We start from the raw sequence: 9325 nt of genomic DNA on the forward strand, positions 1-9325 counted from the left end.
CATGAAGTACAATTGGCTGATCATGTTCAAGGAAGAGACCCATGTCCTATACAAACATGTATAAATAAACGCACAATTTGTATGTTTTAAATTAAAAGAAAATTAATGTGTGGCATTTAATGATTATTTTTAGTGTATCAGCCAGCTATCTCAGTTGCTTCAGATGATTAGGATTCGGTCATATTATCCCCATTTTTGAGATAAGAAGTTGAAAGACAAGGAACTTGCTAGACACTTACTGGAGAAGGTGTAGTCCTCAGACTATTTAAGCAATCAAATGCAGAACATGGATATCAGGCCAAATCATATAGTTTATATCAATGATGTGAATGACAAATTTTAAAAGGAGAATTGAAGAGATGTCCTTATATGCCCTGTTTTCTCAGTTTGGTCATATGATAGATATTGCAGCTTTAAAGACTGTGAAGATGAGGAGTCTAACCTTTGCAGTATTCAAGGAACTGGAGTAGGCATAAATGCCTTCAGATAGCTACGGAGTTTCTGTTTTATGGCAAACCAATACAAAGCCAGTATACAAAAACAGATTCTAATATAATATCCAAAAAGTATGGCACTTTGCTGACAATGAAAAGAAAAAAACTCAAAACCTTGGAACAGATTGCAACAACCACAGCTACAAGCTTAGTCAGCACCCACCGAACTCAGTTAATACTCAAGGAAATGCAAAACCAAACTCCAGTTTCTTGATTACCCTTCAAACTATATTTTATTCCTTCATAATTTACTAACATAGACTAATGAGATGATATTATCCATGCTGCTTAATAGGTTTCCTGGTTTTAAGAAAGTACAATTAGTACCTGGGAGATATGACATTGATTTGCTGAATGTGAAAATGATAGGCATTCTGGAGCTGCTACAAGGATTTATTACGATCACTTTGTCCCAGGCCATGAGAATCACCTCACCAAGAATTAACACTTGGGATGGTCATCTTTAAAGGACTTGGGGTTTTTTAGTACTTTTTGGGTAAAGTTTGATCAGATCATTCTAGTAGTTGGGGATGGGAAATCAAAGTAAAAAAAATACAGCAGTAACTTAATTAGGTAACATCTAGAACATGGTGAGCCTGAAATGAAGTCTTGGTGTACCTGGCCGAGGTTCAAATCTTTTACAAAGACAAGATGCACAAACTCGCTCCCTATAATTGTGCTCTGGATTACATTAAAATTAAGGATTTCTGTTCAATCAAAGATGTGGACAAAGTTCCTACATGGCAAACTGAAAGATGTTTGCAATCTCTAACACCAATAAAATTTCAATATTTGGAATATATAAGGATTTCCTAAAACCGAGAAGAAAAAATAATAATCCAAACATAAAAGTGGACAAGGTATATAACAGGCAACTGACAGAAAAGGAATGCCAAAAGACTAATAAGCATTGAAGTAATGATCAATGATTTATAGTAATAAAGCTGGCCCCAAGTGAAGGGAAGATGGAAAGAAGATTGGTAGAATTATTCTAAGAAAGGTTATTAGAATCCACTAGAAAATCCTCAAGGCTAATTAACCATGAGAAGGATCCCATGTCTCCCAGGAATGGGCCTGTCTTAGTGTCCTTGGTCACTGGCTGGGAGCAGCCCTTGGAAGTATGATTTTGCTTGAAACTCAGAGATGGATTTTATAGTGCATTCGCTGAAGTCTTTTGTGTTACATTCCTGTGGATGAAGTTCCATGAAGTACTGTCTCGTAGATGCCACACATTGTCTGGAGTAGCAAGAGAAGATGGAAGCCTGTATGTCAATTGCAAAGGCTGTGAATATGTAATATATAATAGCACACACCAATGAACAGTGCAGTGCAAAGAATTAGATGTACACTGAAAAGGATGGGTGGGTCTTAAAAGTACAGATCACCCCCAAAAGAAAGCAATAGAATGAGGAAGCCAGTACAGTAATATTTACCAAATGTAACATACATACATAATAAACAAAAAGTAATAACATTCAATAAACAAATGTATGCATATCAACCAAAATATTCCCATTATGCCCACCAGAATGGTTGCTAGGGTGAGATATCAGAATAAAAGAAACTAAATAAAGAATGTGCGACCAAAAAAGTCCCACATAAAGTCAAGGAAGGTAAAGTGTCTTGAATTGCATCTAAGTAGCTTAACCTCCGATTCTGAGGATTTAAGGGAACATGCCAGCTCAATGCGCACCTCCTGACTTCCTCCAGAGTCCTGAACACAGAATCAGCATCTTGGAAGTTCCTTCATAGCTGCAACTATAAAACATTATTTCTATAAAAGCAGCCCACGGCACAGTGATGCTTACCCCATCTCTAGCCCTTTAAATATCTGTGCCTCATTTTGTAGCAAATCCAGACCCAGCCACACAGCAACACACAATTCTCAGCCTGCTACCTGCTTCATTCCGCCTGCCTGTCCACTTTGTCTCTCTCAGCCTTTCCCTTCCAGAGAACTTTTGGGCTCTCCCTCCCTGCCTTGGTCTCCTGGTTCTTTTGTTTGTTTATTCTTGTAATAACTTTATTCAAATATAGGTCACACCATACAATTCGCTCATTTCAAGCATACAATTTTGTGGCTTTTGGTACAGCTGCAGAGCTGTGCAATCATCACAATCAATGTTAGAACATTTTCTTCATTTTTAGACTAACACTTAACAGCACTTATCTGTCACTTCCCAATCCCTCCACTCCTCTCTTACCTCCAGCCCTAGGCAGCCATTAACCTACATTCTGTCTTCATAGATTTGCCTATTCTGGACATTTCTTTTTTTTATTTTAAAAATAAAAGAATGAAAACATATTAACAAACACACACATTTACAAGATGACACAAAATAATACAAGGAATACTGAATTTCAGACAAGGTGATAGGAAATTAACAATGGTTGTTGTATTACATATTGAATCTTCAAAGTGGTTACTCAGGAAAACAAATATAGACATGTAAGATTGATCAAACAATCATTAACAGTTCCTTTCAATAAAGCGATAGAAATCTGTAGTACAACTATGCTAGCTATCCTGTATATACATATATACATAATTTTCTCCTGCTTTCTTTTCTCTTTTCCCTCATCCCAGTTGTTCTTTACTTTTGTGCAGTTTTCTTTCCTTTCACAATGTCTATCATACCTCCTAATTTTTATTCACTCTTTCAGGTTCTTACACTAGTGAGACAATACATTGTTTACACATGCAGGTCTGATTAATTTCACTCATGAATATAGTCTCTAGTTACATCCATTTACCTATAAAAGCCTTGAGTTTATCTTTCTTTATAGCTAATATTCCATTATACAAAAATACCACAATTTTTTTATCCATTCCTCTGTGGGTGGACATTTGTATTCCTTCCACGATTTAGCCATTACAAATTGCACTGCAATAAACATGGGTGCACATACATCACTGTGATATGATGTTTTCTGTTCTTTTGGGAACATACCCAGAAGGGGAATAGCTGGGTTGAATGGGACCTCTAGACCTAGTTTGCTGAGGAATCTCCAAACTGATTTCCACAGTGACTTCACCAGTCTGCATTCCCACCAGCAGTGGAGAAGAGTTCCTATTTCTTCACAGCCTCACCAGCATTTGTTATTGGTTGATTTCTTAATGCTAGCCATTTGTACTGTGGTGAGATGAAATCTCAGTGTTTATTCTGGTCATTTCATATAAATGCAATCATATAACATGTGGTCTTTTCACTGGCTTCTTTCATGTAGCATAATATTTTAAAGATGTATCCAGGCTGTAGCGTGTATTTGTACTTCATTCTTTTTTAGGACTAAGTCTTCTTTTGTATGTATATGCCACATTTTGTTTACCTGTTCTTCAGTTGGCAGACATTAGTGTTGTTTCCACTTTTGGAAATTATGAGTAATGCTGGTTTAATACTTGCCTACAAGCTTTTGTGTAAGCATGTTTTTATCTCTCCTGGTGTACACCTAGGAGTGGAATTGCTGGGTCATCTTACTCTATGTTTAACCTGTCAAGGAACTGCCAGACTATTTTCCAAAGCAGCAGCACTATTTTACATTCCCACCAGTAGTATATGAAGGCTCCATGTTTTTTACACACTTGTCAGCATTTGTTATCATTTTTGATGGTAGTTCCCTGACTCTTGTTATTGGCACCTAGCTCCTCCTGGACTTGCTGACCTTAGCTGTCCCGCATTAAGTGGTGTACACTTAGACTGCAATACACTTCAAGGTTTCCTTTGAAAAGTGTCCTCCATCACACTAGCAGAATTACCCCTTGACTTCCTTGACTAGGAAAAGAAGATTGCAGATAGTGTGATTCTCAAATTTTATCCCCAAAATGAAAGAGTAGAAAAAGGGAAAGTTTAATGTGACTGACAGTTACTTTGTACCTTGTGATTAATTTTATGTCGACCAGTCTGAGCAACTGATTTGAAGGTAACAATATGCAATGGAATTACAATGGTGAACTCCCATCATCTTTCTAGTGAAACTCTGTATTATCTGTAATGACTTATTGAACAATTATTTTCTTATTCTCTTTATGGTTTGAGCAAACTTTTATTCTTACATCTGCTAATCTGAGCAATGTAGTTGAGGATAGTGATATGTAACATAACAACCACTGTTGATTTGTATTAATTTGTCTTGAGACCCTGTATCACTTTGAATGTTCTTGTTTAGATTTGTTTATGTTCATGATACTGATATACTGCTACTGTTCTATTTTTTTGTTTCTTATGTACTACTCTCTTTAAAATTTAAAAAAAAAAATTTCTGTAGACTTGACTGAACTAAGGGATGCCTTGATAGTCAGAAAAGCATTATTTCTGAGCAGGTGTCTAAAGGTCTTTCTGGATGAGATTAGCATTTGAATCAATAAACTGAGTACATATTGTCCTTCTTAATGTGAGTGGACACCATCCTATCTATTATACTACTTAATAAAACAAAAAGCTGAACAAGATGAATTTACTATTTCTTCTTTAGCTGGGAGATCCATCTTCTTCTGACCTTAGACACTGGAGCCACTGGTTCTTGGACCTGCAGACTTGAATTGAATCATACCCCTGGGCTTTCCTGAATCTTCAGCTTCCAGAAGGCAAGTTGCAGCTTCTTGGCCTCCCTCACAGCAAATGCGAATTCCCATAACAAATCTATCTATCCATCCATCTATTTTTCTCCCTCCTTCCTTCCTTTATTCCTGTTCTATTTTTCTGGAGAAGCCTGACTTACACAGCGCTTTTCTTTCTACTGTGCACCAGTTGCTGGAATGACATGTTGAGGTTCCAAGAGGGGCTGACCTGGGGAGAGCTGACATTCTGGATTTCCAACCTGACAGTGACAAGCATGACAGCATGCTCAATATGGTCACCAATTTATAGGTGGTTTCTCATTTCCACAAGTCCTTTTACTTTTTGCAAATGCAATGATAAGACAGAGGAGGATATGGTAATAATTGATAAACCACAGTTTTTACTTTTACACTTGATGTTATTTTTTTCCTCTTCTTAATGACTTCTCTTTTATGGCTGGCTCATTTAGAAATCAGTATTGGCAGCTGTACCATTGCTATATGTTCCAGGCTGAAGATTCCTAACTCAGACTGAAACAGATTTCAAGATTGTCATGACTAAAAAAGTCAGTGTAGAGAAAAAAAATTATGGATTAGGTTTCTGTTTATCCCTCCATTTTGAGGCTGGGATCATTGACTACAAGTTTCTGTCTTGGAAAGTTGACCTGGGTTTTGATTTCTCAGTGTATTTGAAGTTCATCCCAGGAAAGTAGTCTCAGTGAGTGTACTTTCCTACAGTAACTCTACTATAAGGGACAGAAAACTTCACTTGGTGTCTTAGTTACTTTTCTCATTGCTGAGACAAAGTACCTGACACCCAAAATTAAAGGAGGAAAGGTTTGTCGTAGCTCACAGTTTGCAGAGGTTTCAGTTCACAGTTGGCTGGCTTCATGGCAGGGGGCATGGCAGTGGGGCACTGCAGAGCAGGCAGGCAGAAGGCAGCAAGCAGCAAGTCACAAGCTCCAAGCACAGCTGCCCTCTTTCTGTCTCTTATATTTTGTCTGGGCTCTCTACCCTTAGCACTCACACCCTTAATCCTAGCACCTCACTGTGAATCAATCCCAGCATCACATCCTTGATCCTAGCATCACACACTGTAGATCCAGCCACTTTCAAACCCCACCTGCCCTCATGAGGCTTTAGGGGGACAGCTAGATACAAGCCATAACACTTAGCAATCATTTACATTTGAAAATAGATTAAATCCACTAGTTCAGCCAGTGTTTTCTCCTTACTGTAGTCATTAATGAAACTGCTAGCTTTTTTGGAATGCAGATAACCATATTTAAAGATATCCTAGATGTATTGTTTTAGTATTTTTATTTCAATAGGCATGACCAGGAAATACATTTTCAATTCTTTTAGTTTTATAGAGTTCAAATGTAAGCTTTTGTTTTTATTTTATGTTTTTAATATTACAGTCTTGCTATATGATTCAGGATGGGCTTGAATTCACTATGGGTTGAATTCACTACCGGTATGTAACCCATGCTGGCCTCGAACTCGGAGTAATACTCTTGCCTCACCCTCCTGAGTGCTATCATTATAGGTGTGTGCCTCCACGCCCACCTCAAGTATAAATTTTTAAAACATGAACTCCGTTAAAGTATAATTCACATATATTTAAGTGCAATTATTTTAAGGATTATAATCAGTGAGTTATTCTATGTATACATATATGTACATATATACATATTTTTCCCTTCTTTCTTTCTTGCAGTACTGGGTATTTTATTTCATTTTATTTTACTTTGGTACTGGAAATTAAACCCATGGCCTCAGGCTTTCCAGGCAAATGCTTATGCCACTGAGTTATATCCCAGGCCCCCTTCTTTCTTTCTTTTACTACTGATTTCTATTGCTTAATTAAAAGGAACAATTAATGCTTAATCATTTGATCAATCTTACATGCCTATATTTGTTTATCTGAGTAACCAGTTTGAAGATAACAATATGTAATACAACAGCCATTGTTGATTTCCTATCACCTTGTCTGAAATTTTATATTGCTTTTATTGTTTTTGCATTGTTTTGTGTATATATGTGTGTTTGTTAACACATTTTGTTATTTTATCTTTAAAATAAAATATATAATCAATGAGCTATACATTCATGAAACCACTACCACAATTAAGATAAAGAACATTTCTATTACCCTTTCCTTCTGCCCTCTGAGGTCAATCCTTAACTACTTTCCGGCCCCAAATAATCATAAATCTACTTTCTTGTTACTAAATTAGTTTTTTTTATTATTTTAAGAACTTAATATGAAGGAAACCAGAGTGTTTTTGAGACTCATCAAGGTCATTGAGTGTATCAGTTGTTGCTTCCTTTTCACTATTCAGTGAGATTCCATTCTATGAATATACCTCAGTGATAAGGTAAAGTGTCTTCCAAGAATGAAAGGTTGGTTTCATATTGAAAATCAATGAGTGTTCATGAGACCAGAATAAAGATGAAAAACCAAACAATAATCTCAAAATAAGTAGAAAAATGCTTGACAAAATCCACACTTATTTATGATAAATACTTCAGCAAACTAGCAATAAAAGGAAATGTCCTCAACATGATAAAAGGCATCTAAAGAAAACATGATCCTTAATGGCCTGCATTGATTATCTGTTGTTATATAACAAATCACTTCCAAAACATAGCAGCTTAAACAATAAACATTTATCATGTCACAGTTTCTGGGTGTTGGGGATTTGAAAGCAGCTTAACTGGCTGCATGTGGCTGAGGTTTTCTCCTGAGGATGCAGTCAGAACATCAACTGGGGCTATCATTATTAGAACCCTTGAAGGATGCTGGAGAGCTCAATTCTTTTTTTTTTTTTTTTTTTTTCTTGATAAGAAGGATTAATTTTATTTATTTAATTTTTAATTTTATATTTTTATTTTAAAGAGACAAAGACAAAAGAGATAAAAAACAATAAAAATGATATAGAATTTCAAAACAAGATGACAGGAAATTAATGATGCTATTATATTGCATATTGTTATCTTCAAAGCAGTTGTTCAGGTTACCACGTACAGGCCTGAAAATTTGATCAAACAATATAAGCACTAATGGGTCCTTTCAATGAACTAATAGAGATTAGTAGTACAATTATCTTAGCTATCTTGTGTATATATATATATATATATATATATATATATACACATGTCTTTTCTTTTCCCCTTTTTCTTTTCTCTTTCCCCCATCCAAGTTATTCTTTCCTTTTGAGTGGTTTCTTTCTCTTTCACAATATCTATTGTACTTTTTGGATCTTGTTTACTCTTTCAGTTTCTTACACTTGGGAGACAATAAGATGTTCACACATGTAATTCTGATTTATTTCACTTATGAGTATGGTCTCTAGTTGCATCCATTTACCTATAAAAGCCTAAAGTTTATTTTTCTTTATAGCTGAGTAGTACTTTACTATATAAAAATACAGTAGCTAAATCCTGGAAACAACCCAAATGTCAATCAACCAAAGAATAGATAAAAAAGACAGAGGGTTCAGTTCTAAACTGGTTCATTCACATAGCTGTTGGCAGAAGGCCTCCAGTTTAAGTAAATCAGTCTATAAGGGGACCCTCCAGTTTTTGCCATCTGAATCTCTTCATAAAGTTTAAATATCTTGGTGGCTTGTCAACTGGCTTCCCCTAGAATATATAATCTAGGGGAAAGCAGAGTCCAGGAAGAAGCCACTATACATCTGTGACCTGGTCTTTGGTATCACATGCCATCAATTCCACCAGGGTCTATTTGTTAGAAGCAGGTCACTATCATAGCCCACATTCCAGGGGAAAAAATTTGGCTACACTTTTCAAAGGGAAGAATACAGGGAAATTGTGGAAATATTTTGAAACTACCATAGTAGTAAAAGATAGAAGTTTTCCCCCACAAATATCAGTAAGGAAAGATAAACACTCTGAACCCTTTCATTCAACATTATCCTGGAGGACTTAGCCATTGCAACACAGCAAGAAGAAGAAAAAGAAGGGGACACATGGAATGGAAATGTAGAAGTAAAATGGCATTTATTTGTAGATAGGTTTGTGAATATAGAAAGTCTTGCAGGGGATATAGCTCAGGAGTACAAGCGCCTGCCTGGCAAGTGCAAGGTCCAGATACAAAAAAAAAAAGAAGACCCTAATCATTCTACCAAAAAAGCCAAAACTTAATTTAGCAAAGTTATAGGATATGAAATCAATATAAAAATTTAATTAAATTTCTATATAATAGCAGCAATCAATTGTATAATAAATTTTAAGTGCTATTTAGAATAGT

The 9325-nt window shown here is 35.9% G+C and overlaps 1 pseudogene; it reads left to right on the forward strand.

Moving 5' to 3' along the window:
* The first annotated feature begins 286 nt into the window (after positions 1–286).
* LOC102013124 lies at positions 287–961 on the forward strand (annotated as a pseudogene).
* Positions 962–9325: the final 8364 nt, after the last annotated feature.

Source organism: Chinchilla lanigera, unplaced genomic scaffold (genome assembly GCF_000276665.1).
Source record: "Chinchilla lanigera isolate Chin_1 unplaced genomic scaffold, ChiLan1.0 scaffold00045, whole genome shotgun sequence".
NCBI classification, from domain to species: domain Eukaryota; kingdom Metazoa; phylum Chordata; class Mammalia; order Rodentia; family Chinchillidae; genus Chinchilla; species Chinchilla lanigera.